Below are 25,418 nucleotides of genomic sequence, written 5' to 3' on the forward strand. Positions count from 1 at the left end.
AGGAGGTGGCTTACAAAACACTAGTTCGACCTATACTTGAGTATTGCTCATCAGTGTGGGATCCGTAACAGATCGGGTTGACGGAGGAGATAGAGAAGATCCAAAGAAGAGCAGCGCGTTTCGTCACAGGGTTATTTGACAAGCGTGATAGCGTTACGGAGATGTTTAGCAAACTCAAGTGGGAGACTCTGCAAGAGAGGCGGTCTGCATCGCGGTGTAGCTTGCTCGCCAGGTTTCGAGAGGGTGCGTTTCTGGATGAGGTATCGAATATATTGCTTCCCCCCACTTATACCTCCCGAGGAGATCACGAATGTAAAATTAGAGAGATTCGAGCGCGCACGGAGTCTTTCAGACAGTCTTTCCCGCGAACCATACGCGACTGGAACAGGAAAGGGAGTTAATGACAGTGGCACGTAAAGTGCCCTCCGCCACACACCGTTGGGTGGCTTGCGGAGTATAAATGTAGATGTATCACAGCCGTCCACAATACGAGCACGAAGAGTCTCTACTTTTGGTACCGGGGTTGCGTAGACAAGAGCTTTCAAAGACCCCATAAATGAAGGTCAAGAGGGTTGAGGTCAGGAGAGCGTGGAGGTCATGGAATTGGTCCGCCTCTACCAATCCATCGGTCACCGAATCTGTTGTTGAGAAGCGTACCAACACTTCGACCTAAATGTGCAGGAGCTCCATCATGCATGAACCACATGTTGTGTCGAACTTGTAAAGGCACATGTTCTAGCAGCACAGGTAGAGTATCCCGTATGAAATCATGATAACGTGCTCCATTGAGCGTAGGTGGAAGAACATGGGGCCCAATCAAGACATCACCAACAATGCCTGCCCAAACGTTCACAGAAAATCTGTGTTCATGACGTGATTGCACAGATGCGTGCGGATTCTCGTCAGCCCACACATGTTGATTGTGAAAATTTACAATTTGATCACGTTGGAATGAAGCCTTATCCATAAAGAGAACATTTGCACTGAAATGAGGATTGACACATTGTTGGATGAACCATTCGCAGAAGTGTACCCGTGGAGGCCAATCAGCTGGTGATAGTGCCTGCGCACGCTGTACATGGTACAGAATCAACTGGTTCTCTCGTAGCACTCTCCATACAGTGACGTGGTCAACGTTACCTTGTACAGCAGCAACTTCTCTGACGCTGACATTAGGGTTATCGTCAACTGCACGAAGAATTGCCTCGTCCATTGCAGGAGTCCTCGTCGTTCCAGGTCTTCCCCAGTCGCGAGTCATAGGCTGGAATGTTCCGTGCTACCTAAGACGCCGATCAATTGCTTCGAACGTCTTCCTGTCGGGACACCTCCGTTCTGGAAATCTGTCTCGATACAAATCCCCGTGCTAATCCATGCATCAAATGGGCATCTGCCAACTCCGCATTTTAAACATTGCACTGACTGCAAAACCACGTTTGTGATGAAGACTAACCTGTTGATGCTACGTACTGATGTGCTTGATGCTAGTACTGTAGAGCAATGAGTCGCATGTCAACACAAGCACCGCAGTCAACATTACCTTCCTTCAATTGGGCCAACTGGCGGTGAATCGAGGAAGTACAGTACATACTGACGAAACTAAAATGAGCTCTAACATGGAAATTAAGCGTTTCCGGACACATGTCTACATAAGATCTTTGTTTATTTGTGTGTGAGGAATGTTTCCTGGAAGTTTGGGCGTGCCTTTTTGTAACGCTATATAGAGAGAGAGAGAGAGAGAGAGAGAGAGAGAGAGAGAGAGAACAACAGCGGTCCTATCACACTTCCCTCCTGACGATACCCTTGTCTGTCGAGGACAGCATATTGGGTTCTATTATTTAAGAAATGTTCAAGCCACTCACATATCTGTCAACTTATTCCACATCCTCGTACCTTCGTTAACAGCCTGCAACGGGGCGCCGTGTCAAATGCTTTCCGGAAATGTAAAATCTGCCTGTTGAGCTTCATCCATCGTTTGGGGGACGTCATATGAGGAAAGGGCAAGCAGAGTTTTACGCAAGCGATGCTCTCGAAATCCGTGCTGATATACGGACAGAAGCTTTTATCATCTCAAGGAACTTTATTATTGTGTTTTGTTCGTGGTCTAGTGGGTAGAGCTTTCGAGGTTCTGGGTCCAATCCGAGTGATCGTGGAGATTTTTCTTCCTTACAGACCCTCCACAACGGCCCCTAGTCCACTCAGTCTACTATGAAATAAGTATCGAGGTTCTTTCCGGGGGTAAATGGCAAGGGCAGTTGACTCACCACCTTCCCACGCCTAGTGCCATGGTGAAGAAATAATACACACTGCCTGCTGTCAGGCCAATAGGCTAGCCACGGACTAACGCCCCAGATCATAATTTTTTTTAAAGTAAAACGTAATGACCATCCTTGGTAAGTTAATAGAATGGCTAGAACTCCTAATACACTACTGGCCATTACAATTGCTGCACCACGAATATGACATGCTACAGACGCGAAATTTAACCGACAGGAAGATGCTGTGAGATGCAACTGATTAGCATTTCTGAGCATTCACACGAGGTTGGTGCCGGTGGCGACACCTACAACGTGCTGACATGAGGAAAGTTTCCAACCGATTTCTCGTACACAAACACCAGTAGACCGGCGTTGCCTGGTGAAACGTTGTTGTGATGCTCGTGTAAGGAGGAGAAATGCTTACCATCACGTTTCCGACTTTGATAAAGGTCGGATTGTAGCCTATCGCGATTGCGGTTTATCGTATCGTGACATTGCTGCTCGCGTTGGTCGAGATCCAATGACTGTTAGCAGAATATGAAATCGGTGGTTTCAGGAGGGTAATACGGAACGCCGTGCTGGATCCCAACGGCCGCGTATCACTAGCAGTCGAGATGACAGGCATCTTATTCACATATCTGTAACGGATCGTGCAGCCACGTCTCGATCCCTGAGTCAACAGATGGGGACGTTTGCAAGACGACAACCAGTTCCACGAACAGTTCGACGACGTTTGCAGCAGCACGGACTATCAGCTCGGAGACCACGGCTGCGGTTACCCTTGACGTTGCATCACAGACAGGAGCGCCTGCGATGGTATACTCAAAGACGAACCTGAGTGCACGAATGGCCAAACGTCATTTTTTCGGATGCATCCAGGTTCTGTTTACAGCATCATGATGGTCGCATCCGTGTTTGGCGACATCGTGGTGAACGCACATTAGAAGCGTGTATTTGTCATCGCCATACTGGTGTATCACCCGGCGTGATGGTATGGGGTGCCATTGGTTACACGTCTCGGTCACCTCTTGTTCGCATTGCCGGCACTTTGAACAGTGGACGTTACATTTCAGATGTGTTACGACCCGTGGCTCTACCCTTCATTCGATTCCTGAAAAACCCTACATTTCAGCAGGATAATGCATTACCCCATGTTGCAGGTCCTGTACGGGCCTTTCTGGATACAGAAAATTTCCGACTGCTGCCCTGGCCAGCACATTCTCCAGATCTCTCACCAATTGAAAAAGTCTGCCCAATGGTGGCCGAGCAACTGGTTCGTCACAATACGCCAGTCACTACTCTTGATGAACTGTGGTATCGTGTTGAAGCTGCATGGGCAACTGTACCTGTACACGCCATCCAAGGTTTGTTTGAGTCAATGCCCAGGTGTATCAAATCCGTTATTACGGCCAGAGTTAGTTGATCTGGTTACTGATTTCTCAGGATTTATGCACCCAAATTGCGTGAAAATGTAATCACATGTCAGTTAAAAGGCAATATACTTGTCCAATGAATACTCGTTTATCATCTGCATTTCTTCTTGGCGTAGCAATTGTAATGGCCATTAGTGTATGTAGATGTAAATACGATATTAGTTTTTATTAGTTTTTCTCTAACTCCAGCTATCTACGAGACAGCTCAAGAATTTGATACCCTCACCTTGTATTCGTGGGAAGCCGACAGTGTGGGTATCAGAGGCAGAACTTGAGGAGTGAGAGAGAGGCAGTGCAGTGCGGTGCAGTGTTAAAGCAGCAGGTAGGCGCTGTGTGGGACGCGACGCAGCGCCATTCCTCGCGCAGTCCGCTCTGCGACGCGGAACAGCACTTGCGCCTAACACCTCCATCCTGCCACCGTCTCACCCCCACCCCCGCCCCCACGTCTCCTTACAGCAGCCTCTGTGCTCTTCCACCCCCACAGCGCCGCCGCCGCCGCGTTTCACAGCCAGAGGGGCAGGAAGCGGCGACGCGCACAAGCAATTAAGATTCGCGTGCGCCGGCGGAAGGCGGGGGCGGCAGGGGCGAGGATGGGGTGGACAGAGTGGGCGGACCTGAGAGCGGCAGAGGAAGCCGCCACGCCACAGAGCGTCGGCGTCTGTGCAACTCTAGTGCCACCAGGGGACAAGCCCAGGCGCCGTGTACCGAAGCTTTGGCTGCAGCAGCGTAGCAGAGGACAGGATAGAAACAACCAAAGGAGTCAGTCTGGTGGTTACATCCATATTGCCTAGATACTGGAACACCGGTTGAACGTTTATTTTGATATATTCGTGGTAGGATGTTTTCCAGACGACTGTATTGATTTTGTGGTCTTTACATCTACATCTACATTTATACTCCGCAAGCCAGCCAATGGTGTGTGGCGAAGGGCACTTTACGTGCCACTGCATTACCTCCCTTTCCGGTTCCAGTCGCGTATTTTATATGATCATTCCATTTCAAATCGTTCCGTACGCATACGCTCAGATATTTTACAGAAGTAACTGCTACCAGTGTTTGTTCCGCTATCGTATAATCATACAATAAAGGATCCTTCTTTCTATGTATTCGCAATACATTACATTTGTCTATGTTAAGGGTCAGTTGCCACTCCCTGCACCAAGTGCCTATCCGCTGCAGATGTTCCTGCATTTCGCTGCAATTTTTCTAGACGACTGTATTGATTTTGTGGTCTTTACATCTACACCTACATTTATACTCCGCAAGCCACGCAATGGTTTGTGGCGAAGGGCACTTTACGTGCCACTGCATTACCTCCCTTTCCTGTTCCAGTCGCGTATTTTATATGATCATTCCATTTCAAATCGTTCCGTACGCATACGCTCAGATATTTTACAGAAGTAACTGCTACCAGTGTTTGTTCCGCTATCGTATAATCATACAATAAAGGATCCTTCTTTCTATGTATTCGCAATACATTACATTTGTCTATGTTACGGGTCAGTTGCCACTCCCTGCACCAAGTGCCTATCCGCTGCAGATCTTCCTGCATTTCGCTGCAATTTTCTAATGCTGCAACTTCTCTGTATACTACAGCATCATCCGCGAAAAGCCGCATGGAACTTCCGACACTATCTACTAGGTCATTTATATATATTGTGAAAATCAATGGTCCCTTAACACTCCCCTGTGGCACGCCAGAGGTTACTTTAACGTCTGTACACGTCTCTCCATTGAGAACAACATGCTGTGTTCTGTTTGCTAAAAACTCTTCAATCCAGGCACACAGCTGGTCTGATATTCCGTAGGCTCTTACTTTATCAGGCGACAGTGCGGAACTGTACCGAACGCCTTCCGGAAGTCAAGGAAAATGGCATCTACCTGGGAGCCTGTATCTAATATTTTCTGGGTCTCATGATCAAATAAAGCGAGTTGGGTCTCACACGATCGCTGTTTCCGGAATCCATGTTGATTCCTACAGAGTAGATTCTGGGTTTCCAGAAACTACATGATACTCGAGCAAAAAACATGTTCTAAAATTCTACAACAGACCGATGTCAGAGATACAGGCGTATAGTTTTGAGCATCTGCTCAACGACCCTTGTGGAAAACTGAAGCTAATTGTGCTCTTTTCCAATCATTTGGAACCTTCCGTTCCTCTAGAGACTTGCGGTACCCACTTTATTGTGGGTGAAAAACAGAGAGGGAGAAATAAAAAGAAAAAGAGGGAAAGGGTGAGGGAGAGGATTTGAGGTGTGGAGATAATGAACGTGTGAAACCAAAAAGGTAGTCACACAAAGTATCTTATACCATTAACCAGTAAATGCCTCTGTTTACCACCAGAACTAGAAAAGAATACTATGTTAGTTTCTCATCTGTGTATAGGAGATAGCAAAAACATTAAACAAAATATTCATTTTCATAATAATTACTGAAAGCTTCATCACTTTTTTTTTCTTTTTTTTTTTGGTCATCAGTCTACTGACAGGTTTGATGCGGCCCGCCACGAATTCCTTTCCTGTGCTAACCTCTTCATCTCAGAGTAGCACTTGCAACCTACGTCCTCAATTATTTGCTTGACGTATTCCAATCTCTGTCTTCCTCTACAGTTTTTGCCCTCTACAGCTCCCTCTAGTACCATGGAAGTCATTCCCTCATGTCTTAGCAGATGTCCTATCATCCTGTCCCTTCTCCTTATCAGTGGTTCCACATATTCCTTTCCTCTCCGATTCTGCGTAGAACCTCCTCATTTCTTACCTTATCAGTCCACCTAATTTTCAACATTCGTCTATAGCACCAATCTCAAATGCTTCGATTCTCTTCTGTTCCGGTTTCCCCACAGTCCATCTTTCACTACCATACAATGCTGTTCTCCAGACGTACATCCTCAGAAATTTCTTCCTCAAATTAAGGCCGGTATTTGATATTAGTAGACTTCTCTTGGCCAGAAATGCCTTTTTTGCCATACCGAGTCTGCTTTTGATGTCCTCCTTGCTCCGTCCGTCATTGGTTATTTTACTGCCTAGGTAGCAGAATTCCTTAACTTCATTGACTTCGTGACCATCAATCCTGATGTTAAGTTTCTCGCTGTTCTCATTTCTACTACTTCTCATTACCTTCGTCTTTCTCCGATTTACTCTCAAACCATACTGTGTACTCATTAGACTGTTCATTCCGTTCAGCAGATCATTTAATTCTTCTTCACTTTCACTCATGATAGCAATGTCATCAGCGAATCGTATCATTGATATCCTTTCACCTTGTATTTTAATTCCACTCCTGATCCTTTCTTTTATTTCCATCATTGCTTCCTCGATGTACACATTGAAGAGTAGGGGCGAAAGGCTACAGCCTTGTCTTACACCCTTCTTAATACGAGCACTTCGTTCTTGATCGTCCACTCTTATTATTCCCTCTTGGTTGTTGTACATATTGTATATGACCCGTCTCTCCCTATAGCTTACCCCTACTTTTTTCAGAATCTCGAACAGCTTGCACCATTTTATATTGTCGAACGCTTTTTCCAGGTCGACAAATCCTATGAAAGTGTCTTGATTTTTCTTTAGCCTTGCTTCCATTATTAGCCGTAACGTCAGAATTGCCTCTCTCGTCCCTTTACTTTTCCTAAAGCCAAACTGATCGTCACCTAGCGCATTCTCAATTTTCTTTTCCATTCTTCTGGATATTATTCTTGCAAGTAGCTTCGATGCATGAGCCGTTAAGCTGATTGTGCGATAATTCTCGCACTTGTCAGCTCTTGCCGTCTTCGGAATTGTGTGGATGATGCTTTTCCGAAAGTCAGATGGTATGTCGCCAGACTCATATATTCTACACACCAACGTGAATAGTCGTTTTGTTGCCACTTCCCCCAATGATTTTAGAAATTCTGATGGAATGTTATCTATCCCTTCTGCCTTATTTGACCGTAAGTCCTCCAAAGCTCTTTTAAATTCCGATTCTAATTCTGGATCCCCTATCTCTTCTAAATCGACTCCTGTTTCTTCTTCTATCACATCAGACAAATCTTCACCCTCATAGAGGCTTTCAATGTATTCTTTCCACCTATCTGCTCTCTCCTCTGCATTTAACAGTGGAATTCCCGTTGCACTCTTAATGTTACCACCGTTGCTTTTAATGTCAGCAAAGGTTGTTTTGAGTTTCCTGTAATGTTCATCATATAACACTTTCACTCCGAAATTTATCCAGTTTGATAAACCGTGACTTGGTGCCCATATGCCGTTACTTTCAACCGTCGTGAAACGTAGTTTTTGTTTAGATATTATGTTACAACCTATCCACAGTGTTGAATTATATAAAATATTACTTTCTATTCCTTGTATAGTTCTGATGACCATGTTGGCTGATACCAGTTGAAGACAGATATCAATTTATGTGATTATGTCAGAGAAAATATTCAATCTGTAATTGAGAAGCCACTCACTATCTCCTCAACAAAATATTTCTTTTCCCGCTATCGCTCTCACTTCATTGTGAGTCCATATTTCATGAGTGGATTCAGAACTGACTTTGCAATATAAAACGTGGCCACACCAGTTGCTCTATCCTGGGAGAACAGCTGAAGCTTGTCGTATGGAGCTAAGATAGTGAGAGAGAGCAAAGAAAGAGTGAGGGAAGAGGAAAGATGGAGATGGTCAGATGGGGGGAGGGGGCCACAAAACAGAGAAGCAGTGAGAGATGGGCTATAGAGAGAGGGCAGGTCAGATAAGGCGAAGAGAGAGACTGGAGGGGGGGGGGAGGGAAGGGGAGAATAATGCACAGTGAGAATGAGAGGGGATGGGGGCAAAAGATGGTGGGGAAGAGACCCACTGATGAAAGATTAAGGAGACGGGAAATGTCAAACGCTCTAAGTCCATTTGTTAATAAAACGCGTTTTCGGTGCTCTTCGTACGCTGTTGCATGTCGCTAGACTTGTACCAAATGCCAAATCATAGATAAAATCTTCAAGCTCATTGCTAGATCGCGCCTGGTAAAAGGACTTTGTTCCGCAGTATATACGAGGGTTGGAACTTAAATAGTGGCAACTACTTACTTACAGCTCGTACAAAATAGATACGTGTCTCAAAGTTTTACTGATCTTCAAAGTAGTCTCCAGCATTGTGTATAACCCGTTGCCAGCGATGTGGAAGTCGTAGGATACTCTCAGCAGTGCCAGTTGTGTTGACAGTTCGGGCGGCGCGGTCTATTGCCCGACGAATTTGTAGCAGTTCTGAAGCGAATGCCGTGAAGTGTTTATTTCAGTTTAGAAATCTAGTTGAACTCATGAACGTTTAAGTCAGGGGAGTGCAGTAGGTGGTATAGCACTTAGCTACCCATCAGTCAAACAAATCAGTAACAGCTTGCACTGTACGTGCTCGAGCATTATCCTGCAAAATGATGGTCAGGTCCTGCAGAAAGTGTCATCACTTATCTCTCTATGCTATTCATTTTTGGAACACAGACTACGACTAACTTAGAGACAGAAGTGATGACACTTTCTGCAGGGCCTGACCATCATTTTGCAGGACAGTGCTCAAGCACGTACAGTAGGAAACAGTTCACGGCATTCGCTTCAGAACTGCTACAAATTAGTCGGGCAATAGACCGCGCCGCTCGAACTGTCAACACAACTGGCACTGCTAAGAGTATCCTACGACTTCCACATCGCTGGCAACGGGTTATACACAATGCTGGAGACTACTTTGAAGGTCAATAAAACTTTGAAACGTTTATTTATTTTGTACGAGCTGTAAATAAATAGTTGCCACTATTAAAGTTCCAATCCTCGTACACAAGGTCGTAGAGTCAGCATATGTATGAACCCATTCCGTGTAATTCCAATGCATACAAATAAGTTCTTCAATTTTAAAGATGGTGCTGAATCACTGTTGTCACTGCTGGAGTGTCACATCTCCAAAATACAGTATGATTCAAGTGTCTCAGACACATAGATTTCCAAAATAGCTGTCAAAGAAGTTACTCTGAAACAGCAGATCGAAAAAAAGTCTGTGTATTCGAAACAAGGTCATGGCTGATGAATGCCGTGCCCGACTTAACCTGAAAATTGCAAAAGATTCATGATGTTGCCATTTATTTTTTCAGAGTGCAGGGAGTTCTCCAATAAACGCCATTATACCAAGAATGGGTTTGTCTAATGACCAGAAGTCACTACTGATAGATCTTTTACTGGAATTCAATTATGGTATTGTCCGCTAAAAAATTTGAGAAATGTTTTTTGTTGAGAGCACTTACATTGTTAAAAACGTCACTGCACTATTTCTGTACTTGTATTATCAGAAATAATACGTAGTGCCGCAGTACAATGGCATTTGAAACTTTCTTATTGGCTCTTAAAGTCAGTCAGTACCCTGATATCGCACTTAGAATATTCTTAAAAAATTGCTTCTTTTTTCATTTGTCTCACTTTTCACAGTGATGAAGTGACCAGCTTAATTCTGTAGTATCAGACTACCTTCTTAATTTTTAAGTACAAATAAATTATTCTCCTGATAATGGTGATATATGGCACTTGGAATGTTCGATATTTTCCACGATTCGTATGGAATGCGTCTACAGGGAGAAAAGAAAGTCAGTCGCGGTGTCTCGCGGAAGACAAATTAAACAATTGCATTTTTTTTTGCCCTGTCATGGCTGTCCAGTTTGATTACTTTGAGGCACCATAGAACGGCGTAAATACTACAAGGAGGAAGTAAAACGTCGCTCACGGATATGCTTCTGGAAACGAGGCGGTGTGTATGATGAACTGGAACAGCTAGCAGCTGAGACACGGGGTAAGTGGAACAGTCTGAGATAACATTAGTTACGGCTCACTGGCCTAAGAGACAAGCCACTGTAAAACGAAACTTCCTGGCAGATTAAAACTGTGTACTGGACCGAGACTCGAAGTGGGGAGCTTTGCCTTTCGCGGGCAAGTAATCTACCATCTGAGCAACCCAATCACCCCCGTCCTCACAGCTTTACTTCCGCCGGTACCTCGTCTCCTACTTCCCTAACTTGGTAGAGCACTTGACCGCGAAAGGCAAAGGTTCCCGAGTTCGAGTCTCGGTCCGGTACACAGTTTCAATCTGCCGGGAAGTTTCACATCAGCGCGCAATCCGCTGCAGAGTGAAAATCTCATTCTGAAGCCATTGTAGTCATCTCTCCCAATGGTGGAGATACCTGCGAAATAAACTGGTAAATCGTATCAAACATAACCTGTTCAAATATAACAGGCAGTCAAATGAAGTTACACTAGCGTTTGTGGAAATTGCAACACCAAGAAGGAAGCGCATGAATTCAATTAATTTAATAACACAGTTTAGGTACATGACAAGTAACAAATGGTTACCTTTCCAAATCTGTACATGTCCTTTGAGGCCTACTATTCAGTATGTCGTGTGGCCACCATGCGCTGCAATTAGAGATGCTATAAGCTGTGGCATTGAATCAATAAGGTACTGAATACGTTTCTGAGGGATTTCCGTCCACGCGGTTTGTATCTGAGCCCACAAATCCGTGACACCAGTTACTGGATGACCCTGACGCACTAGGAGCTGACCAGCCATATCCCAGACATGTTCGATAGGCGATATGTCTGGCGAACGTGCAGGGCAGGGAAGCAATGGTACCCGTCGCTCTTCAAAGGGGGCCTGTACATTCCTTGCGATATGTGGCCGGGCATTGTCCTGTTGAAATGTGGCCTGTGGAGTTGCCTGAAGCAGGGGGAGTACCTCAGGCTCCACAACCTCCGTTAGGTACCGATTGCTGTTCGAAGTGCCCGCAATATCTACGAGGCGAGATCGGTTGTTGTAGCCAATGGCGCCCCAAACCATCACACATGGTGTTTGTCGGCTATGCCGCTCCACAGTGCAGCCCTCCAGGTTGCGCTCACCACGTTATCGCCGGACACGTTGTAACCTCCCCCTCACTTATCGACCTTAATGACAGTGAAAAATTAAACCGCGTGTACCTAATGGAAATTTGGGAAAAGCAATCGTCACCGAAGTTAATTTGTCGGTAAAGAGGGTGGAAAGGGTTACATCTAAATGAAAGGAAAAATGCTAATGAAACTGGTGGAAATTAATTTTGAAAAGGGGTAAAGTTAATAAAGAAAGTAAATGTGCGGCCGTTACGTTAACAATTAACTAGCGGTAATTAGATAGTTGAGATTTGGGGGAAATTACGGTCGCCAGTCCTAAGGACAATTACTATAGTAACTGAAAAAGAAAGGTTATTAACACATATAATTAGCACTAGAAGCGTGGCAACTGAAGGTTGACACGTGTAGTGTGAAAACTGAAAGTTTGTCAGAAGTAATAAATTTCGCTACAGTCTGACTTAATTTAGCAAAAGAATTAATAAAACCGGAAAATCGAAAGTTAATTTAGTGACTGAAGTTAATAGTGAGCTTTCTTTCTGAAGCACATCGAAATTCAGTAAAATACGGTTAGTCTTGGACTACCTCAACAATCATTTCAAAAGCTACTTGAATCTATGCAATTTAGAAATAAGAGATTTAACATTGAACTTGAATTAAATGATTCTGAACAATTAACAATAGTAAAATTTAGTGCGTACCAAGCTGAGCTGCAGTCACAGGTAACTAAAATACGGTAACAAAACTCGCACTCTTAATTTGTGCTTGTGCAATCTAAATATTGTAGCCAGCTATGAATACCTTAACTGAACTTTGAAATTAAAGCAGTGAAATCGAATGATGCTGGCGTTTGAATTTCACCGACACTCGGGTTCATTCCGGAAAAGGAAGGGACCCTGCTTGGTAATGCAATTGGGACAATAAGCAACAAACGTTCATGCTAAGTTGCTGTAATTTTGTGATGCAACAATTTTAAAAGTTTGAAAAGCTGAGGTCTGCCATACAGTTCTAAAACTTTACGTGCTTCCAGTCTTCCTTGTTGGTTGATTGAAGGTTTGAAGCCGTCGATCGAGGAGGTGGCGACAGTCACTCATTGTCGGCCGTCGCTGTTGCAGAAGCTGGATGTTGGCGCGCCTTCTTCTCGACTCGGTCTCCAGCCGAAACGGGCTCTTGATGTGTACCAGCTAACGCTTCCCGTCCGCGACACCGTGTCAGAAACTATCATCGCAAGTCGAGCGCAATTACATGCTGCCAAACCCCGAAAGTGCGGCAACTCGCGGGAGCGTCACACAACACACCTGCTCCACTGCACTACTCCAGCCAGACTCTCTCTCTCCGCGCTCCACGCGACAGAGTTAACACTACCAAAGATCTTAAACACTTGGGTTCTCTACACGACCTATCGATGTATTCGTTCGATAGCACAGTTTTCCCTAGGCAAGACCCAGCGTAAAATACAAATAATATTTACAAAACAAACCAATTATACATCGACATAAATGCATAAATATATATATGCAAATAGTAAAACAATTACAATATACAAAGACACAGAAACGTCATATATTCAGGTAACAAAACAAGGAAAAAAAAGTTATAGTACAATAGATGGAAATACGAGGATGTGCATTTCCGGCGTTACAACGTATGCGGCCATTACTGTAGGACACGCTGAAGCGGGACTCATCCGAAAAGATCACTAGTTGCCATTCAGCACCCCAGTGGTGATGTTAACGTGCCCATTGCAGTCGGATCAATTTGTGGTTTCTGGACAATGGAAGCCGACGTAATGGCATGCGTGCAACCAGTCCAACCTGCAGCAGACGGCGACGAACCGTCGATGCAGACAAGGGCACACCTGTTGCAGTGCTCCAGTGATGAGCCAACACTGGATGACGCTGTACGATCCGTAATGGCCATGCGGACAAGATGGTCATCCCGGGCTGTGGTCACGTTCCGTGGGCCAGTTCCCGCTCGTCGCTGCGTACGACATTCCTCTATCCACTGCTTCCGCACACGTATCACTGTCGTAGCAGCATGCCCTGTGCGTGCCGAAATGTCACGGTATGACAACCCCGTTTCCAGGAGACCTATCATTCTGCCCCGTTCGAACTCGCTCACATGCCGAAACGGCTCCCTTTGACGAGGCATGCTGGCACTCGCTGTATTGTTTCCACCTTGTGTGACAGCTCTGCACCGACTACACTAGGCGCAACACCGACCGTGTCGGACCGACACGAGAGGGCTCTGCTCGGCCTATGTGTACCCCACCTCGCTGCAAAACGTATCACGTATTGCTTGCGCACCCGTCGCCACTTACACCAACTGTGGCGCTATTAGGGTAATTTATTCTCGGTTTTGCGCTTGTCACAAACGGCAGTGTACTTTGCTACGTGTTCCGTCTATCATTTGAACGATTCTGTGACCAAAATGACGTTGAACGACTCAATTTATAGGATATATGTACACTGTCAGTGTTATCTTTAATGAACACGTTTTTTTAGCCCTACACACACGAGGTTGCTATACTTCATGACTATCAGTTTTTAAGCAGAAATTCGTCAATGGACTATAAATGATTTCACGTTAGATTTAGAACTTGATTTGCCACTTCTCAGACATTTTATGTTATGGTGCAAATGAAATTTTTTTTCGCTGCGGCATACTGAACTCCTTCCCGGAGCCACTGACAGCTTTAATAATGGGTAATAAAGGTCATTTTCTTCTTAATACTGTACCTATGGACATCATAGTTCTTTTGAAATTGTGATGGATTTATTTATGACGTATTTCGTTACGTAATATATGTATTGTGACGGTGTAGCTAAAGTGCCTAGCTCCCTGAAGACGTACGTTCATGACGTCCGTTTGTTAACACTGTTGTGTCTAGACCATACAGCCTAGACACAATGCTGTAGCCGATAGGGCACGCAAGGCTAACGCAGACGGGCGTGAAGTCTGGAACATGAGAACGTATAAATGAATAAGAAGAAAAGTACGTAGATGCTTGTTACTTAACTTTTAATTAGTCCTTGGAATACATCTCTCTTGAATATTAGTAAGCTATAGGCACTGATACAAATGGCGCCTTGCTAGGTGGTCGCCAGTTAACTTAGCAGAGGGCTATTCTACTGTCTATCTCTCGGCAAATGAGAGCAAGGCTTAGCACGTCCAATCGCTAGCTATGTTGTCCGTACAACTGGGGACGAGGTCTCCTCAGTCTCTCGAGACCTGCCTTGTGGTGGCGCTAGGTTTGCGATCCCACAGTGGCGACACGCGGGTCCGACATGTACTACAGGACCGCGGCCGATTTAAGTTACCACCTAGCAAGTGTGGTGTCTAGCGGTGACACCACATTCCTCCCCCACAAATCGGCGAACGGTCGTGAGATAAGGCTTCCGCCCGCCGTGGGGAGGACCGCATGTTGACGTATGCGATGAGGTGGGGAGCCTAACAACAGGCGAGGCTGTGCCACCCGCACCCGGCCATTCGGTCCGAGGGGAGCTAGGAAACGCCTGAAAACCTAGTCCAGGGTGCACGTCAACATGCGGAGTATGCGCACGTAATGAGACAGGAGGGGCCGAAGGGTCGACCTCCATTGCGTCGGGGAATCCGACGCGCGATGACGACATCTGGTCCGGAGCGGGCAAGAGGTCCATGGCGGAGGACGGCTGGTCACGGGAAGCGAGCGGCGGCGCGTGACCCAGGGAGGCGCGTGGCGGTTGCAGCGAAGCGTCCACTGCGGGCGGCGCCGGCGGCGGCTGCGGCGGCGGCGCGACGCCATGAGGCAAAATGGAAGGCAGCGTCGGTAACACCTGGGGGTGAGGCGAGCCAGTAGATGGGTCCCCAGGGCGCTGACCTGACGGCGCCGTCGCTGAAAGCAGACGGGGAGCGGCAGAACCCAGGCGACGACAGAGGCGCAGCTGATTGAGATGCCGACGCACCTCACCAGAGGCCCCCAAACCAAATACATCGCGCGGCCGAGGCAGCGAAGAATGCGCCCTGCGAGCCAACGCCGTGAACCGCGATAGGTGCGATAATAGACAACGTCGCCAGGAGCAAAAGCAGGAGTCTGCCGCTGCACAGGAACCTGATGTGGCGGATGCAGCAAAGACATCAAGGTGCGATGAGAACGACCATGGAGCAATTCAGCCGGCGAGCGACCATCGCGGGGCTGAGAGCGATACGAAGACAAAAAGAGCAACAAAGCGTCCTCCCGAGAATGCGACTCTTTAAATTTCAACATCTGTGACTTGAAAGTCCGGACCAATCGTTCAGCGGCACCGTTTGACTGAGGCGAAAACGGCGCGGATGTCAGATGTTGAATACCATTGGCCTCGCAGAAGGACTGAAATTCTGCGGACATGAATTGTGGGCCATTGTCGGAAACAATAGTCTGCGGAAGACCTTCAATGCAAAAGATAGCAGACAAGGCTTGGATTGTGGCAGAAGACGTCGTGGAAGACATCCGGACAACAAAAGGAAAATTACTGAAAGCATCGACCACAACCAACCATCGAGCATTCCAGAATGGACCAGCAAAATCGATGTGCAAGCGTTGCCAAGGGGAAGTGGCTTTCGGCCATGCAAAGAATTGCCGCGGCGGTGCGGATTGCTGTTCGGCACACGCCACGCAAGAGGAGCACATATTCGTAATCGCAGCATCGATTCCGAACCAAGTACAGTGCTGACGAGCAAGTTGTTTCGTACGCACTATACCCCAATGTCCTTGGTGAAGAAGCTTTAAGACAGAGGACTGTAACGAACGTGGGACCACGACTCTGGATTGATCATTATCGGAACGCAACAACAAAACACCACGTCGTACAAAAAGTCTCTCCTTGTGAGCAAAAAAACGGCGAACCAAAGGATCCTCGATCCGTGACTTTGACAAGGGCCATTGCGTAGCAACAAAACGCAAAACAGTAGCAAGGACAGGGTCAGCAGCTGTGGCTGTAGCTACACGACGAAAATCAATCGGAAACGATTCGACCACGTCATCGGTTTCCGAATCAATGAACATGCAAGCAAGGTCGGAAGAATCGAATGCTTTATCCTCAGCAACAGGCAAACGGGACAACGCATCAGCGTTTCCGTGCTTAGCAGTGGACCGATACAAGATATCGTAGCGGTACTGCGAGAGAAAAAGTAACCAGCGAATGAATTTCTGCGCTGTACGTGGAGGTACAGGCTTGGTCGGATGAAAAAGCGATGTCAAAGGTTTGTGGTCCGTGATGATGGTAAAGTGACGACCATACAAGAAATTGTGAAACTGTGTAACACCAAACACGAGAGCTAAAGCTTCTTTCTCTATCTGTGAATAATTTCTTTGCGCAGATGAGAGCAATTTGGACGCAAAGGCAATAGGGCGATCATGCGAGCCATCCTTGTGCGCAAGCACAGCACCGATCCCGAAATCCGATGCATCTACCATCAACAAAAGGGGTTTCTGGGGATCGAATGGCGTAAGGCACGTATTTGAAAGTAACGCCGATTTCAACTGGCGAAAGGCGCATTCGCATTCCGTCGTCCAGACGAACGGAACACCTTTACGGCGTAAGCGATGAAGCGGAGCTGAAATGGAAGAAGCATGGCGCACAAACTTTGCATAATAATTAATTTTACCCAGCACACTCCGTAGTTGTTTAACATCCCGTGGCGAAGGCAACTCCTGTATGGCACGGAGGTGCTCTGGACTCGGATGTATACCTTGGGCATTTATGACATGCCCCAGGTAGGGTAAGTCCCGAGCAAAAAACACACATTTGTCCTTCCTCAAGCGAAGACCATTCTGACGCAAGACCTGAAATAATGTTCGGAGATTTTGCAAATGTTCGGCTTCTGTCTTTCCGGAGATCACAATATCGTCCAGATAGTTCGCAGCAGTAGGGACCGACGCACAAACAGTTTGTAAATATTGCTGAAACAAAGCAGGGGCGGATGCACACCCGAACGGTAGTCTTTTGAAGCGATACAAGCCAAGATGCGTGTTAACCACTAAGACGCGCTGGGATTCTTCGTCCACAGGTATTTGCAAGTACGCATCTGCTAGGTCCAATTTGGAAAAATATTTTCCCGGGCACAGTCTGTCAAAAAGGTCTTCCGGGCGGGGCAAAGGAAAAGTGGCAGTCACAAGTTGTGGATTCACTGTTGCCTTGAAGTCCACACAAAGTCTCAGTTTACCGGAAGGTTTTGGCAAAATTACTAAGGGTGAGGCCCAGAGAGAAGCCTGCACACGGTCAATTACACCTTGAGATTCTAAATCGGCTAATGTTCTGGCGACCTCATCACGCAATGCGTGGGGAACATTGCGCGCTCTGAAAAATTTCGGTTGCGCGTTTTCTTGCAGTTCCAAATGCGCTTCATAGTGCTTAGCGCAACCAAGGCCCGGTGCAAAAATGTCTGCAAATTCTTCACAAAGACTAGAAACACTGGCGGAAGGCACAGTCTGATTCACTGATAGGACCTGATTTACTATAGACATATTAAACAATTGAAATAGATCTAAACCAAACAAGTTCACTGCAGAAGTAGAACGAAGAACGTAAAATGATACAAGTTTTGTCTGTCCCATGTATGTGGCAAGAAGGCTGCACTGTCCTAACACAGGTATATGCTGTCCAGAGTAACTATGTAACTTAACATTTGCGGCACGCAATGGCAGTTTGCCCAGTTGTTTGTACGTGTCGTGATTGAGCAATGAAACTGCAGCTCCGGTATCGAGCTGGAATGGTATCACTTTGCCTTCAAAGTCTAAGTCCACAAAAAGTTTATTGTCCTGCTGACGACAAGAGCGACTGTCACGTGCAATTTGAACTGATACAGGTACAGAAGCACTTGCGACTTTACGGGATTTTCGGCGACGTCGACGCACTCTGTTTGTGGGACTAACACAGTCACTGTTAGCTAAAGTGTCACTGGACGGGTGGGAATGAACTACATGAATGTCCATGGGCGAGGGTCCACGAGCCTGATTATCCTGGGTTCGATTCCGGCGCGAAGCAAAGGGCCTGGAATTATTGTGATTGTCTGATCTAAGCTTTGTCTGGCAAACACTTTGAACATGTCCTTTCTTTTGACAGTAAAAGCAAATAGCTTGGCGTGACGGGCAATTTTCACGCGAATGTCTAGTTGCACACCGCGGGCATGATTTCACTGCAGTTGCTTGCTTACGCGCCGCACGTGTTTGCAAGGTAGGCTGCCGCTGCTGGGACGGGCGCGAGGGCCGCTTAGCGTCCCGTGCAGCGGGCCCGGCGGGCCGGTTAATGTGACACACTGCTGGCGAAGTTTCAAATGAGTCCTGAGCAAAGTCAAGTGTGTCTTGCCTATCCAATATGTCTATCACTTGTTGGAGGGAGGGATTAACGAGTTTCAAAATCTGTTCCCGTATGCGAACATCAGAAACGTTCTGTGCTATTGCATCACGCACCATAGTGTCTGAATAAGGGAGGCCACATTCACATTCAAAGGCACACTCCCTAGTAAGTCCTTGCAAAGTTGCAACCCACTCCCTATTAGTCTGACCGGCCGTACGTTTTGTACGAAAGAACGTATACCGTTTTGCAACTACATTTACTGTTTCTTTGAAATAGGCATCTAAAGCAGACAAAATTTCTTCGTAGGTCAGAGTTGCTACGTCGCGTCGGGGAAACAATTTCACTATCACACGGTAGGTAGACACACCGACACAAGAAAGCAAAAACGGCTGCCGCTCGTTACCTTGAATTCTGTAGGCTGTGAGATGAAACTGGAACTGGCGGGACCATTCTTGCCATGTTTCATCGGCCGCCACGAATGGTCTAAATTGCGGTGCAACAGCGTGTTGTGGCAGCGGTAGCGAAGAAGCGGCGGCTGCCGCATCCGTTTGCAGCGCACGTTGACCCTGGACGAGCTGTCCAAGGGCATCCAATAACGCCTGCGTCTGCTGATTCTGCAAGCGATAAAATTCGGACAGTACATCCGGAGATTGTGGCGAAGCCATGACACAAACGAATTAACACAAACTCTTTTTCTCGTCGCCAATAATGTTGTGTCTAGACCATACAGCCTAGACACAATGCTGTAGCCGATAGGGCACGCAAGGCTAACGCAGACGGGCGTGAAGTCTGGAACATGAGAACGTATAAATGAATAAGAAGAAAAGTACGTAGATGCTTGTTACTTAACTTTTAATTAGTCCTTGGAATACATCTCTCTTGAATATTAGTAAGCTATAGGCACTGATACAAATGGCGCCTTGCTAGGTGGTCGCCAGTTAACTTAGCAGAGGGCTATTCTACTGTCTATCTCTCGGCAAATGAGAGCAAGGCTTAGCACGTCCAATCGCTAGCTATGTTGTCCGTACAACTGGGGACGAGGTCTCCTCAGTCTCTCGAGACCTGCCTTGTGGTGGCGCTAGGTTTGCAATCCCACAGTGGCGACACGCGGGTCCGACATGTACTACAGGACCGCGGCCGATTTAAGTTACCACCTAGCAAGTGTGGTGTCTAGCGGTGACACCACAAACACTACATATCATTCTTACTGGTCGCTTTTGTGCACTCAGTACTTTGCTTCTAATTGATGAGTTACCCAGAAAATTATTCCGTAAATGATTCAGTGAAAATATGCAAAATATGTCATGAGGTTGATATGCTTGTTTCTAAGATTAATAATTATACGAAGAGCAGAAGTAGCTGAATATAACTGATTGAGCAGCTCAGTAATATGGTTCTTCCAGTTCAAATTTTCATCAGTATGTACACCCAAAATTTGCAGCATTCTTCCCTATTTACTGACTCTTGTTGATATGCTACAGCATTTGTTATTATGACTATATTTCTTGTAGGGAAATGAATGTAATTTGTTATTTCAAAATTCAGGACAGTCCCACTTAAAATTCTTTGTAAAACGTCATTAACGACCGCTTGTGTTCCTTTTTATCTATTTGTTGTCACATTAGTATCGTCTGCAAAACGTACCAATTCTGAAAACTTGAGTTTTCTGAAGGAAGTTACATGATCCGCACAATCAAAAGCCTTGGTAAGATTACAAACATATCAACTGGCAATATTTTGTTATTTAATGTTTGTGTTATTTCACGAGTGAACGTAGAAACAGTGTTCTCAGTCGAGCAACCCTTGTGGCATCCAAACTGTGATACGTAAACTACATCTACTTAAATGTGAAATAAAAGTTGAGTACGTTACTTTACCTAATGTTCAGGGGTAAGATGTCAGTAAGGAAACAGGATGATTATTTGTTTGTCTGTCACCTTACTTATGAAGAAGTTTGACAACTGTGTCTTTCAACCTGTATGGAAAAATTATCTGTGCTAATGATGCATTGCATATATCACTAAGGACATTACTTATTATTTGGAACAACTTTTCCGAATTCTGCTTGAAATTCCATCAACACCACATTAGATTCTTTTTTTTTTTTTTTTTTTTTTTTACGAATTTTTAGGATTCTGTCGGTTTCAGTCAAGGAGGTTGGTGCTACTTCCTGTTGCTTAGGCTTCTGGTCTGTGGTCCAAACAAGTCTGGCAACACGAAAGCGTGGACTATCCTTCAGCAAAACGATGCCATCCGCGAACATTACCGAGCGAGGTGTCGCAGTGGTTAGCACACTGGACTCGCATTCGGGAGAACGACGGTTCAAACACGCGGCCGGGCAGCCTGATTCAGGGTTTGCGCGATTTTCCCTGGATCGTTGTAGACAAATTCCGGGATGGTTGCTTTGAAAGGGCGCGGTCGACTTCCTTCCCCATCTTTCCCTAATCCGATGGGACCGATGACCTTGTCGTTTGGTCACCTCCCCCAACCAACCAACCAAGTGCGAACATTCCTGGGCGTGTGGACTTGATGACGCCCTTCAATTTTTGCAAAATGTCCACGACCCAAGCTCTAATTATGGCACAACATTCCAGATTGTCTTTGAGCGTCCCGGCGTTGCAGTCAAGAAAAAGATCGCCATGACTTCCCTAGAACTGACGTGCTGTTGTTTCGACTGCAGTGGAGAAATTTCGCTGGGAAGCCCTTACACAACCTCCTTAGAGTCCCCATGTCTCCCCTTGGATTATCATATGCTTCGGATGGAGGGTTGCATGGGTGGCTACAATCGTGGTTAAATAGGAAAACGCAAGAATTTTTCCATCAAGGCACTGACTGTACTGTCTAAAAGTGGGATAAATATATTAATAGTTACGGCAATTACTTTCGAAATAATAGACAGTTCAATTACTTACAAAGAAATGAATATCCTTAGTTGCATACAGGCGTTGATATAAGTCAACGGGGACAGCTGAAAATGAGTGCCCCTACCGGGGCTCGAACCCGGCATCTCCTGCTTTAATGACAGACGCTCTATCCATCTGAGCCACCGAGGGCACAGAGCGTAATGCAACTGCAGGGACTTACCTCTGGCACGCCTCCCGTGAGACCTACATTCGCAGCTTATCGTCCCGCACCATATTCATAGTGCCCCTGCTCATCATACTCATTACTCGCGGCTTTGCTGCTGATTCCCTTAAGAGTTCGAGCACTGTTTGTGCATCTGCACAGAAAAGATGGTCAAATGGCCGGAGAGCGTTAACTATACATATAGTTAAGGCTAACCCGCCAAATGACCATCATCTGTGCGCATGCACACACATTATCTAACTCTTAGGGGAACAGGTAAAGCCGCGAGTAATGAGTGTAATGGGCAGGGGCACTATGAATGTAGTGCGGGACGATAAGTTGCGAATGTAGGTCTCACGGGAGGCGTGCCAGAGATAAGTCCCTGCAGTTGCACTACCCTCTGTGCCCTCGGTGGCTCAGATGGATAGAGCGTCTGCCATGTAAGCAGGAGATGCCGGGTTCGAGCCCCGGTAGGGGCACTCATTTTCAGCTGTCCCCGATGACTTATATCAACACCTGTATGCAGCTAAGCGTACTCATTTCATTGCAATTTCATTCTAACGGGCTCCGTGCTCACCGATGGTATCTGTTCTTTCGGACATTAACTACTTCAATAATATTATCTTGAACTTTTCCATTTGGTCCGTGTTTGCATAGAAAAACAGTAATATCAGAAACTGAGTCCGCCTTGATGCAAAACACCTTGTTGTTCGTTTATTTCTTTATTATCCCAAACTAGTTTCGGCAACAGATATCACCATCATCAGTGTTTTTTTTTTTTAATCTGAAACATGCAAAAAATGGCATGGTTGTACAAACATAGTAAAACATTATTACCTTTTTACAAATCGTCTTTTGAAATATAGTTTTATATTGATACTTTCATACTACCTTATTTATTGTACGTTACAGCCGGCCGCGGTGGACGAGCGGTTCTAGACGCTTCAGTCCGGAACCGCACGACTGCGACGGTCGCAGTTTCGAATCCTGCTCGGGCATGGATGTATGTGATATCCTTAGGTTAGATAGGTTTAAGTAGTTCTAAGTTCTAGGGGACTGGTGATCTCAGCTGTTAAGTCCCATAGTGCTCAGAGCCATTTTGAACCATTTGAATGTTACAACATGCTTGAAGCAATTATTAGCGTTGTGATTCTTCAGTTTCTCTCGGCGTATTTGTTGCTCGAACAGTCCACGGGTATACTGCGGTTTATAGTGTCCAACGGGCACGGCACTGTGAACCGGCAGTATACCCGTGGACTGTTCGAGCAATTATTGGCGTCGTTTGTGACATATTTTCTGTGCTCTCTTTTTTTCTGTTGCCGTTGCAGATGACATGATGTTCGCTAAGTAAACAGGAAAAAAATAGCACAGAAAATATGTCACAAACTACGCCAATAATTGCTTAAAATATGTTGTAACATACAATAAATAAGGTAGTATGAAAGTATCAATATAAACCTATATTTCAAAAGACGATTTGAAAAAATATAATAATGTTTACTGTGTTTGTACAACCATGCCATTTGCTGCATGTTTTAGATTAAAAAAAAAAAAAAACTCTGATGATCGTGATATTTGTCGCCGAAACTAGTTTGGGATAATAAAGAAATGTACGAATAACAAGGTGTTTTGCATCAAGGCAGACTCAATTTCTGATATTACTATTAATTACTTCATTCCATGAGTCTCGTTTTCGTTTAACTGCCCTTATGATTCATATTTTGATAAGCATGTGTGTGATGTCCTTAGGTTTAATTAGTTCTAAGTTCTAGGCGACTGATGACCTCAGAAGTTAAGTCGCGTAGTGCTCAGAGCCAGCCCTCTCGCTTCGTACAACGTTACGGAGGAACCATCACATTATTAATTCCTGCCCGAGTCCTATCAACAACTAACGGGAACGGTGCGGCCATTTTCACTTAATCTAGGCGGTTAAATTGTCCTTCCGCAGCCGGACATCGAACCGGGTACTGTAGATTCGGCCGCTAGCACGCTGATACGTACCAGCAGAGGACGAGTGGGTGACATCCAGCGGGCGGCGCATGCAAATTCAAGCGTGTGCACGCAGCTTCTCGGCGGGAATTCCTGCTGACGGGGCACTGCCTTGTTGAAATGCGTGTCATTGTGGCAGCGGGTGTTTGAAAGATAACCCGAGCGCGCGCTGCCGAAAAGGAGCGCTTTGTGGTGGGGTCCACGCCCCTCTTTTGTCGGGTACACAACACCCTCGGCGGCTCACCTCGCCTGCCGCCGACAAACACGAAAACAAAGCACCGGCCTTTGTCGTCCTTTTGTTGCCTTTGCCGCTCGCCACACACCACGTCTCACATGCGCGTACCTGCCTCTCTTCCCCCCCACCCCCCTTGCCACACCACAGCCTCCTATCGTCCCACCCACCAAAACAACCACCCACACCGACACACCAAGGTCTTTTTTTTTCTTCTTCTTCTTACACGGCTCTCTACGTAATGTTTTTGTGCCCACACGCGCTCGGCGAGATGTGGTGTCCAAACGGCTATACCGTCGTGCTGCTGGTCCAGCCCAGAGTTTTGCTCAAGAATATCGAGTTTCACTGCAGTCAACGAAACAGAATATCCTTGCCTCGCTGGCTGATTCTTCGTTTCTGCGCGTTATTAAGGAAAAAAAACAGAGCCACAGAATTTACTGTATGGATTTGGCGCCCCAGTTTGTCATAATATCAGTACAAAACTTTTTCATGTTACATTGTGTGTTTCCTTTGTGTTCTAGCTCTTTCCGAAATCACATACTCTTTGCTATTCTGAAAAGAAGGAAAAAAATTCATAATTGTATTGAATTTTTTACGTGTTACTTTACAACATCCATCAGTGAGATGAGACTTCTGAGGGAAGTACCTGATTACACATAGCGTGATAATGAGGAAAACAAAAAAAAGTTGGCATACATTGTAGAGGTACGAGGGGACGATGTGGAAATTATCGAAACGGAATGATTCCTGTGGTATGGCCATATGTACTACTAACGGAGTGACCTAGAAGACTTCGAGTTTCAGATCGTCTGTCTAACAGCTTCGAGGAGCAACAAGAAAGTAAGTTTTCAATATTAGTGTAATTATTGCTTCATCATCATCATCATCATCATCATTTGAGACTGATCGTGCCTTTCAGCGTTCAGTCTGGAGCATAGTCCCCCTTATAAAATTCCTCCATGATCCCCTTTTCAGTGCTAACATTGGTGCCTCTTCTGATGTTAACCCTATTACTTCAAAATCATTCTTAACCGAATCCAGGTACCTTCTCCTTGGTCTGCCCCGACTCCTCCTACCCTCTACTGCTGAACCCATGAGTCTCTTGGGTAACCTTGCTTCTCCCATGCGTGTAACATGACCCTACCATCTAAGCCTGTTCGCCCTGACTGCTACATCTATAGAGTTCATTCCCAGTTTTTCTTTGATTTCCTCATTGTGGACACCCTCCTGCCATTGTTCCCATCTAATAGTACC

This window comes from Schistocerca nitens, chromosome 12, assembly GCF_023898315.1.
Source record: "Schistocerca nitens isolate TAMUIC-IGC-003100 chromosome 12, iqSchNite1.1, whole genome shotgun sequence".
In the NCBI taxonomy this organism is placed as follows: domain Eukaryota; kingdom Metazoa; phylum Arthropoda; class Insecta; order Orthoptera; family Acrididae; genus Schistocerca; species Schistocerca nitens.